Consider the following 10,674-nt stretch of genomic DNA (forward strand, 5'->3'; position numbering starts at 1 on the left):
CCCCTCTCCTCGCATCTCCCAGATGCCCCCTTTGTTTCTGGCGGTGAAAGTTGCCAAGGTGCACCCCTTCCCAACACGCCCCCCTGTGCGCCCATCCCCCGCAGGGAATCCAAGCCCGGGCGCACCATCTAATCTGCGGCTCTCTCTCTAGCCTGGGCACCGCAACGAAATCGAAAGCAAAGAGCAGGCGGGATCCGGCAGCGCCTCCAGCCTGGTCCCCCGGTCGCAGGGTCTTCCCCATCACCGCACCATCGCCCGCGCCCCCCGCAACTCGGCGCTGCCCGCCCCGCGTGGCCACTTCTCCCGGCGGCAGAAAGGCCTCTCTGCGGGCATCGAGGGCACCTACCGGTGCGGGGCCGGGATCGCGAGCCGGGGCAGGGCAGGGCCGGACGCCTGCCGGGCGCAGGTGCGGCCAGGAGCGCCGTCTCCCGGGCTCGCTCCCGCTCCTCCTCCCGCGCCGGGACTCGGGGCGCTCTCCTGCGCCGCCTGCTCCCCGCCCCCACGCCCGGCGTTCGGGCTCCCCCCGCGCCGATTTGCCGCTGCCCGTGCCTCCCCCACGCCGCCGGCCCTCCGGCGCCGCGCCTAGTCCCGCATCGTGTGTCGGCGCCCGCCGCGGCGCGGGGGTCGGAGGGCTGCGGCCGCCGCTGCCCGGGCCGAGCGGAGCCCCCGGCGGCGGCGGCGGCGGCGGCGGCACTCACCCATAGTATGGATGCGGTGCAAACTGCACATGCTCGCGTCTGACAGGCGCTCTGCCTCCGGCCCCGCTTAACTCCTTGCTCGCCCGCTCACCCGCTCGCCCTCCGGGTTCGCGGCCCGGCCGACTCCCTCGCCCCTCCCCCGCCTCCGGGAGTCGGCTGCGCCCCGGGCGTCTGGAAATGCGCCCCCCGGTCCCGAGCGCGGCGCAGGGGGCTGCAGTGCAGAGCTCCTCTGCCTGCCGGGCCCCTGCCACCCCGCCTGCGTGTACGGTGTCTGAAGGAGCCCCGAGGAGAGCACCAGCCGGGACCCCTCACCTCCCTGCTTGTAGGAGTTGTGGGGGCACAACGTCCACTGTGGGTGTCCTGTGGGTCCCCGTTCCCCGAGGGCCACGGGCCACACGGCACTGCAGACCCACCAGATGTCAGCGCTGTGTTTTGTGCAGTCCATTCGTTGAAATAGGCCTGCAAGATGGGTTTTATTATCCCCATTTTCAAGATGGGAAAACTGAGGCCTGTGGAAGTTAAGGAATCTACCTAATGGAGAGCCTGAACTTCCAAGGTTGACAGTTTGGTTTATACCACAAAGATTAAACAGAACATGTTCTTTCTTAAGTCAGTTGGGATCCTTCTATTGGAAGATGTAAAATAATGGATGCCATCTAGAAAACCTGGAGATTCTGATACGTGGATCAGTGGGAAATCCCTGACAGGAGGGCCAAAACTTGAGACAGGCCCCTCAGGTGGGTCCTAGGTCGTGCAGCAAGGCTGGGAAGGGAGTAGGAAGGCAATGCAACTACGTCAAGCATTTGGGTTTGGTACTGGAGCTACAGCCAAGAGGAAAGGACATTTTTACAATTTAGGGGTATCTTTTTGTCAATTATCTGTCTGGAGGGGGCACCCTTTGCTAATTCTCACAGGGACCCTATGTGTGCCGAGGCCTGATCAGAGAGGTCTGATGGCTGCTTCTCTCCTAGCCCTCACTCCCTTTTTAATCACATGCCACAGCGACAGAGAGTTCTCAGGGGTCCAAAGCAGCACAGAATCTTCTAAGGAAAGAAACCATCCAGCCAGTCTCGCCCCACTCTGGATGAGAAGCTGAGCTGCTGTTCTAATCTGACCCGAAATTGTGGGTTTCTCAAACCTGCAGAGGAAGTGCACAGTCACGTGGTGCCAATGGCAAGAGCTCTTGGCTTCCCTGAGTTAGTTTCCTGCTCTGAGATGGAGGTAGTATGGCCTGGGTCATAAGTATATTGTGATGACCCAATAATGAAATGCATGTAGCATCCTCAGTACAGAAGGCCTTCCATAACAGGAGAGTATTTTCTGCTGAGGGCAAAGCAGGGCTGGGGAGAAGGGATCAGGGCTACATTGAAGCCATGGGCTGTCCTAGGACACTGTCAGAGAGGCAGAAGACAGGCCCCTCTCAGGAACACCTTGCAAGAAGATACTTCAGTCAATCTGGCAGCAAAGCCCACCTGCTGAAGATGGACCTCCCTGGCCGGCCCCTTGCCTTGGAGTCCCTTTCTGCTCTGGTTTTCGATCTCTGGCTGGTGGCTGATTCCACTCCCTTCTGGCTCTGGGAGGCAGCATTGCGCAGAAGAAAGCATAACAGGCTGTTAAGGCGGAGGATCTGAATTGGGGGTGATTTATCCCTTAGTGTGCAGGGCTGAGCATCCACAATATTTTTTTTTTCATCCACAATATTTTTAGGGCCCATAAAATTTTCTGAATTTCTTTTAAACTCAGAGGCAAAAAATAAACTTTGAGGTCAAAGAAAATGTTTTCCTATATAATTTTAGTTTAGAGGCCATAGTGTATGGAAGCCAATGGGCCAGTTATAGAAAATAAAAGAAGGAAGAGTTAGGAACTAAGGCCCAAGATTTGGCGTCAGTCAGTCTCTACTTTATCCAGCTCTCCCATGGACTTCACTCCATCATCATGAGGGTCTTCCTCATTCTGAAATTAGGAATCATCTCTTCCTAACAAAAACATATACAATGCCTTACAGTTGACTTATCTTGTTTCTTGGATTGATCATTAATCCCCACTTTATAAATGAGGAAGTCAAGGCTCAAAGAGATTATATGGCTTGGTCAAGGTTATGTTGCTAGTAAAAGTGGAATGTATTTCAAACGCAAGTCTTCTGGCACCCTATCCAAGATCCATTCCATCTGTACGCCAAGTAAAGATCAGATGTGTACAGGACAGAGCTGTCTGCTGCAGAAGCAGACCTAAAAATACCATCTGTAGCAGTGAGTGGGTCCCCGGGCTTTTCACCCAGAGAATGCTGAAACATGCATTCATTGTTGTGAGAATGAGTAGAGAGGGTGACCCTGGGTGAAGGGAGGCACTGTATAATGGTTCTAGTCATTCAAGTACAGATTCAAGGTGGAGGGCCGTGGGACAAACCAAGCCCCACTGCACCAACACACACACCAGAGGATGCCAGCCCCTTTTTTGACTTCTTGTCTTATCCGAGCAACCTGGACCTGAGTTCAGACTCCACATCCTACTCAGGTGTCTTAAGGCAGTTTATTTAACCTTTCTGAGCCTATTTCCTCATCTGCAAAATGGAAATGGCAATAAAACGCAACTCCATGGCTGTTGCAAGCATAAATAAAGATGATGAACACATACAGACTTTGAAGTCCCTGCCACCACAGGCATTTAACGATCGTTCTCTTCACATCTCTCTTCTACCACTGGGTAGGAAAAAAGAGAGTCTTTCAAATGTCTTTGTAGTCTCTAAAGTACCTTGAAAATGTTAGGTCCTTAACCATATTTTCTGAAAGACAAGAACTTTTCTGCCCTTCTACAAAGCAAACCATCCATAAAGTGGTAGCTCTTGTCTACCGTAAGTCATTTTCTTGATGACTTTCAAGGGGAACCAGAAAAACTTCTGCATACTTGTTAGAAAGGGTTGGTTTCCTGGGGGTTGCCCTCTGACCACAAGTCAGGAGAGATGTTGCTCAAGAGGGTGATTTCAGTGAAGGGACTGGGCCAGCAGCCAGAGCAGGAAGGACTTGGGAGGGGACCGAGGCGTGGAAACTGGAGGCCAAGAGATAACTGTATATGGCGTGTCACAGAATGCTGTGATGAGAAAAAGAGAAGTGAGGTAGGACAGAGGAAGCGCTGAAGTCAAAGGCTATCTTGAGCTTAGAGTTATTTGGAGCAGCTTAAAGGAAATTGGGCTTCCCAGGTGGCACTGGTGATAAAGAACCTACCTGTCAATGCAGGAGACACAAGACACACAGGTTGGGAAATCCCTGGGTGGGGAAGATCCCCTGGAGGAGGGCATGGCAACCCATTCCAATATTCTTGCCTGGAGAATCCCATGGACAGAGGAGCCTGGAGGGCTACAGTTCATAGGGTCACAAAGAGTCGGACACAGCTGAAGTGACTTAGCAGGCACGCACAACAGGAAAATAATTTGGGTGAGAAAGAACTGGGGAACCTCCCCCCCAGGGAACCAGTCTTCCCTTACAAGCATACAGAAATCTTCCTGTTCTCTTTGAAAGTCATTATGAAAATTACTTATGGTAGACAGGAGCTACTGCTTTATGGATGGTATGCTTAGTGGAAGGGCAGAAAACTTCTTGTTTTCCAGAAGATACAGGCATGGTCTAGGCAGTAAGAGAGGAAGACAAGATCTGCTGGAGTCTGAAAATGGGGTGGGGGGAGGAGTCTGTTTGTAACAGCCTTTTTTTCAAATAGGAAGGAAAGAGGCATAAAATTTAGAGGCGTAAAGAGCCTAACTGGAAGAAATATGAACCTGGAACTTTTAGGATTCTTTGGTTGCAAGGAACAGAACCCAACTTTAGCTGTCTAAAAGGAATTTATTAGCAGGATATGATCAGATGGCCCACAGATTTGGAAGGAATGCTGGCTAAACAGACTTGAAAAACCAGGACAGATTTGGGAGCCCAGGGAATTGGAAGTAACTGAGAGCCTCCTGGGGCTCAGCTGCCAGAACAATGGGACTTCAATTATTTTTATCACTTTTATCTGCTCAAGTGCAGGGTTAAGTTGGTGAAGTTTACCTAAGCTGAGTCTTGGATCCACCTCTCAGCCAGAGAAAGGCCAGAAGAATACCCTGATGTAAGCTCCACCAACGCCGCACATCACAATCCAGAGGAAGACAGGGAAATTGAAGTGTTATTATCCCAAGGGAGAGAAAGGCTGCTGGGCAGCCCCCGAAAAGAGGGTGTCCACGGTGTATGGGGGGGAGCAAGCAGCACAGGGGATGTGCACCTGACTCGGGGCCCCGTTACGTTCTCCGTTATGAGAGAAGGTGAAGGGAGAAACAGAGAGGCCTTCAGAAAGCAGCAGCAAACTCTGAAAAGTACCAGGACAGGCAGGCCTAGATTGCTGACTAAAATCACTGCTCGCTCTAGGGTGGGTATCGAGCTGGAGACAGGCCAACACTTTCGGGACTTTGCACAGCTACAAGCTGTGCTCAGAAATGGATGAACTGTAATAGGGAAGCAGGTGCAATGGGTTATTAAGGACGTCCTCGAATGTTTGTTAAATGCTTCTGAGGAGTGGAAAAGTGGTACCAGCGGAGGGCTAGGAGGCATCAGGCCCCAGGGAAATGGTCAAGTTGACTACAGGTTTATCAGAAGGTTTGCTATTCACATGTCCATGCGGGAGAGGGGTGTGTGTACTTTCACCGAGCTCTCAAAATAAGGTATGTTACTACTTTAGGGATCTTTAAACGTCATGTCCTCTCTCTCTCTCTTTTTTTTTTTCCCAGTCATCAAAAAGAAAACACAGTGGATAAGAACTATGCAGTATTCATGAACACCTAGAGCCTGAAAATGAGGAACTCACTATATTCTGTGATAATGTGAATTCATCCATAAAGCATTAAGACATTAATGTGTGGGCACTAAGATAGCCCAGAAAATGAGCACAGGTTCATGAGACCAGCAGTAGATTAAGGGGGGGGGGGGGGAGGCCAACGCTCAAAGAAATCAAAGCGAGAATATGAACATACATGGGAACTACACAACTTCATAGTCGTTAAGTGCGAGTTTAACTGTGACGGTGGGAAACTGGAGGAGGGGAGAAGCTAGAGTTGATTATGAAACTTGGGAATCATGGGGAGAGCCGTCCCCATCCCCAGCTGCTCTCATTTCCGACTCAGCAGTCAGTCCAGGTGCTGGGCAAATTTGAAAGAATTTCTACCCTGGAGATTAGAAACCAAACTCCCAGCTAGTCACCTCCCCTCTGTGCCTCCCTCTGCCAGGATACAAGGAGCTCAGTCGTCTGAGGAAGGACAAAGGAGTATTGTTAAGGCGAGCCTGGTTAGGAGAAGGCTTTGCAACTAAAAGCTTTTATGCTGCTATCTAAGCCCTTCAGCCTGGGGGAGTGGGGGGGGGGGGGAATCTGTGTGCCTGTCCCAACTTCACTGGATCAGTTCAAAGAGAAATTTCAGCCTGAAATTTTTGATTGCAGAATAGCTTGGGATTCGGCAGCATTAATAGGTTAAGAATTTCTATCACAACATCTCATCCAAGACCCAATTCCTGGTCCCATTATGTCCTGAGATGGGTTAGAGTGGCAAAATCTTTTTTTTTTTTTTTTTAAGATTTGCGTTAAAGAAGTTGTCCCATAGGAGCTGACTGAGAGGCAGCCCAGCTTGGGGGTGACAGTGTGGGTAGATGGGTGGGGGTGTTGGGACTGTACTACCTAAGGTAGGATGTAACCAGTATCCATTCTTTTTACGGTCTTTGTCCTGCCCCTTGTAGAACTCTGCCAACTTCAGGAAGGGCTGCACAAGCCTGAGGGGTGGATGATCTCAGGGATTCCATCTTGTCTGACACATGAGTTCAGGTGAGGTGTCCCATTAGTCTCAGATGCTCACTAATTAATAAGTTTTATATCTATTCTCTTCTCTGGTATTGTGCTGTCATGAGGACTGGACTCCTGATTTGCAGAAAATTGTTACTCAGTTCAACAACCATTAACACACATGCGCTGTGTTCAGGAGTAGGGTCATGGAGGTAAAAAGATTGAGACCTAAGCGTTTGGATATGGGGACACTACACAAGGGTCTCTAACAGGGACCCCACACTCCTAGGGACTTAAATTTTCTCCCTCCCATGGAGTTCAGTTCAGTCCACTCAGTCGTGTCCTACTCTGCGACCCCACGGACTGCAGCATGCCAGGCATCCCTGTCCATCACCAACTCCCGGAGTCTTCTTAAACTCATGTCCATTGAATTGGTGGTGAAAGGCAGTGATTATTAGTGTTCTAAGATGGAATTGTTTTCTTGCCAGGCTTTATCCCTACAGCACTTGATTTGTAAAGCAACTTTCAGGCACTGGCTCAATATTGACTAGTATTTGCAAATTTGTACATTTCTTTCTGTCAAAGGACCCTTTGCCCTTCTTTCTTGCCCATGACTTAGGTCAAAGTTTGCTTTTGTTTAATGCCCTTCAGCAAGATACAGACTTGGGACAGGGCACTGACATCTTTAGTGGGATTTTCCATACATATGAGCCGTAATGATGTCAGGTATAGAGCTGTGACCTCCCTGGAGAATACAGCAGAGGGATCTAGGGGCAGGGAAGGAAGAATAGTGGGGTTCCCCAAGACTTAAAGGAAGACCACAGAGGACTGAGTGCTTCGTTATGGACCTCCGTGTGTGTTCTTAGCATCGTCGAAGAAGGGAACTAGTTGCTCCAGGCCTCATCTTAACCTCGTAAGTGCCCTTATGGGCAGCTGTATGATAGGAGGTTAACACTACCCCATATCCTAGCATTTTTACTATTGAAATCCAAATTCATGTTGTAGGAAGACACTGGACCCAGTGGATCCCACCCTCTAGCTTAACTGAATGGAGCTGGATGATGGCCCAACACTCTAAGAATGTTGAAGGAAGGGTCATGAGTGTCTCTGGTGCTGCAGTCAAGGAGCGTGGATGAGCGTAGGTGGGTGTGGAGGAACGAGAAGAGTAGAGGGAAGGAACAGGGGCTCCAGACTTTCTTCCTGAGATCATGCACCATGTTGCTCCCAGCCAGAGGCTCACAAAGTCTATCCTCTGGACCACACCCAACTAGCTTCACAGTCCTTCTTCCCTCAAGTGGACACCAGGGCTGAATGCATCATTTCCCTTGCAGGATGTAAAATGGGCTTGGGTTAGAATTAGACCCAACTTAACTCCGTCCCCAGACTTGTGTCTGCTCCTTCAAGACCTGGACAACTTCCAGACCACAAGAACACAGTGTATAAGAGGAATCCAGTAATGCTGTTGTGGGCATAGCTTAATTGCTCTGAAGAGGTAACAGGATCCGGGCAATATCAAAAGCATGTGAGTCCCCTCTGATCTCAGCATTGGTCCCCAGCTCCTCCCCTTGTCATACCCCTGCCCAGAATCTTCACCAACTGGAGACAGTGAGTTGACATTAAACATGAAGGATGGGAGGTTATGAGGCAGGTTCTTTGACTGGTAGATTGTAGCTTTCTTGAGTTAGTTGTCAACTTCCCTCGACTTTATACTTTACTGATGAGATCCATATTTTTTAAACATCAGATAATCACCATTAATGTTTTGGGGAAAAGCTGTCTACCCATATTTATTTATGTATAGTTTTATATACATATATATATATAACTAGAGATAGATAAATATATACAACTCTATGTGTGTGTGTGTATTTACATATATATATATAGGCTTCCCAGGTGGCTCAGTGGTCAACAATCTGCCTGCCAACACAGGAGACACAGGAGGTTCAAGTTCTAACCCTGGGTCAGGAAGATCCCCTGGAGAAGGAATTGGCTACCCACTCCACAATCTTGCCTGGATAATTCCATGGGCAGAGGAGCCTGGCAGGCTATAGTTCATGGGGTCGCAAAGAGTCGGACATGACTGAGTGACTAATCACAGCACATACATAGTTTTACATAAAGTAAATTATATTAAACATACTTTTCTGGAAATTGTTTCACTTGACATTAATAATGAATTTGTTCCGTGTCAATAAAAACAATTCTTCAACATAAATTTTAATGGCTGCATAGTATTTTATTTTCTAGACGAATTTTAATAATTTATTTACTGGGTTCCAACTGATGAACATTTAGGTTGTATCCTTTTTTCTTTACTCTGTTATTTTGCTGCTATAAATATTTGGGGCAACACAGTCCTTTGAAGCATCCTTCTCCTAATGACAAAAATACTAAATGATGTAGCTTGAGAAAGGGCTCAAGACTCATAAAACCCTGTCAGTGAGAACAGCAATTTGGAGTGGAGGAAAAGGTCTTAGAAAATATTTAGTGATCCTCACCTGTATAAATGGTTTCCAATCTTATGTATATTACTACATATGTACATGACTATCGCACTGGCTTAAGTGGCAAGTTTATTTAGAATTATTTCTCATTCTGAATATCCAGTGAATTTATTTCAACACTAAAACTTTGCTTCCCAAAAGAACTGTGTTCTTCCCAAGAGAGGCTTTGTTCCGGAGATCCTGCATCCACGTAAGTACAACTCCCTGTGCCCTGCAGGGAGATTCCTTCTTGCAGGGTCAGGCCATTCCAGAAGCCATCTGAATGTTTCCCCAGTGGCCAATGGGGCGATGCATAGTGTTTGGAAGGAGCAGCAGTCACATGTCACCCCTACAGCAATGCCTGTTGGTTTCCCATCATAGGAGCCTGTGTATTCTGCTCCCTTGCTTCAGTTCAGTTCAGTCGCTCAGTCGTGTCCGACTCTTTGCGACCCCATGAACCGCAGCACGCCAGGCCTCCCTGTCCATCACCAATTCCCAGAGTCCACCCAAACCCATGTCCATTGAGTCGATGATGCCATCCAACCATCTTATCCTTTGTTGTCCCCTTCTATACCTGCCCTCAATCTTTCCCAGCATCAGGGTCTTTTCAAATAAGTCAGCTCTTCGAATCAGATGGCCAAAGGATTGGAGTTTCAGCCTCAACATCAGTCCTTCCAATGAACACTCAGGACTGATCTCCTTTAGGATGGACTTGTTGGATTTCCTTGCAGTCCAAGGGACTCTCAAGAGTCTTCTCCAACACCACAGTTCAAAAGCAGCAATTCTTCGGCGCTCAGCTTTCTTTATAGTCCAACTCTCACATCCATACATGACCACTGGAAAAACCAGAGCCTTGACTAGACAGACCTTTGTTAGCAAAGTAATGTCTCTGCTTTTTAATATGCTGTCTAGGTTGTTCGTAACTTTCCTTCCAAGTAGTAAGCGTCTTTTAATTTCATTGCTGCAATCGCCATCTGCAGTGATTTTGGAGCCTAGAAAAATAAAGTCAGCCACTGTTTCCACTGTTTCCCCATCTATTTGCCATGAAGTGATGGCACCGGATACCATGATCTTAGTTTTCTGAATGTTAAGCTTTAAGCCAACTTTTTCACTCTCCTCTTTCACTTTCATCAAGAGGCTTTTTAGTTCTTCTTCACTTTCTGCCATAAGGGTGGTGTCATCTGCATATCTGAGGTTATTGATATTTATCCTGGCAATCTTGATTCCAGCTTGTGCTTCTTCCAGCCCAGTGTTTCTCATGATATACTCTGCATACAAGTTAAATAAGCAGGGTGACAATATACAGCCTTGACGTACTCCTTTTCCTATTTGGAACCAGTCTGTTGTTCCATGTCCAGTTCTAACTGTTGCTTCCTGACCTGCATACAGCTTTCTCAAGAGGCAGGTCAGGTGGTCTGGTATTCCCATCTCTTTCAGAATTTCCCACAGTTTCTTGTGATCCACACAGTCAAAGGCTTTGGCATAGTCAATAAAGCAGAAATAGATGTTTTCTGGAACTCTCTTGCTTTTTCAATGATCCAGCGGATGTTGGCAATTTGATCTCTGGTTCCTCTGCCTTTTCTAAAACCAGCTTGAACATCAGGAAGTTCACGGTTCACATATTGCTGAAGCCTGGCTTGGAGAACTTTAAGCATCAAAAAAAGATACCAAGGGAACATTTCATGCAAAGATGGGCTCAA

The 10,674-nt window shown here is 48.2% G+C and overlaps 1 protein-coding gene across 7 annotated transcripts in view; it reads right to left on the reverse strand.

The window, feature by feature from the left end:
* The window catches only part of TMEM229B (transmembrane protein 229B), a 42,305-nt gene extending 41,519 nt beyond the window's left edge, over positions 1-786 (reverse strand). For 5 of the 7 annotated variants that reach the window (XM_061429191.1, XM_061429200.1, XM_061429192.1 and 2 more), the window contains exon 1: positions 347-435. The gene's annotated coding sequence lies outside the window, so the exon portion shown is untranslated. Of the gene's footprint in view, positions 1-125; positions 232-346; positions 436-698 lie in introns of those variants that run through there. The other 2 variants (XM_061429193.1, XM_061429197.1) reach the window with 2 other exon arrangements.
* Between the last annotated feature and the right edge of the window lie 9,888 nt (positions 787-10,674).

This window comes from Bos javanicus, chromosome 10, assembly GCF_032452875.1.
Source record: "Bos javanicus breed banteng chromosome 10, ARS-OSU_banteng_1.0, whole genome shotgun sequence".
Taxonomy (NCBI): Eukaryota; Metazoa; Chordata; class Mammalia; order Artiodactyla; family Bovidae; genus Bos; species Bos javanicus.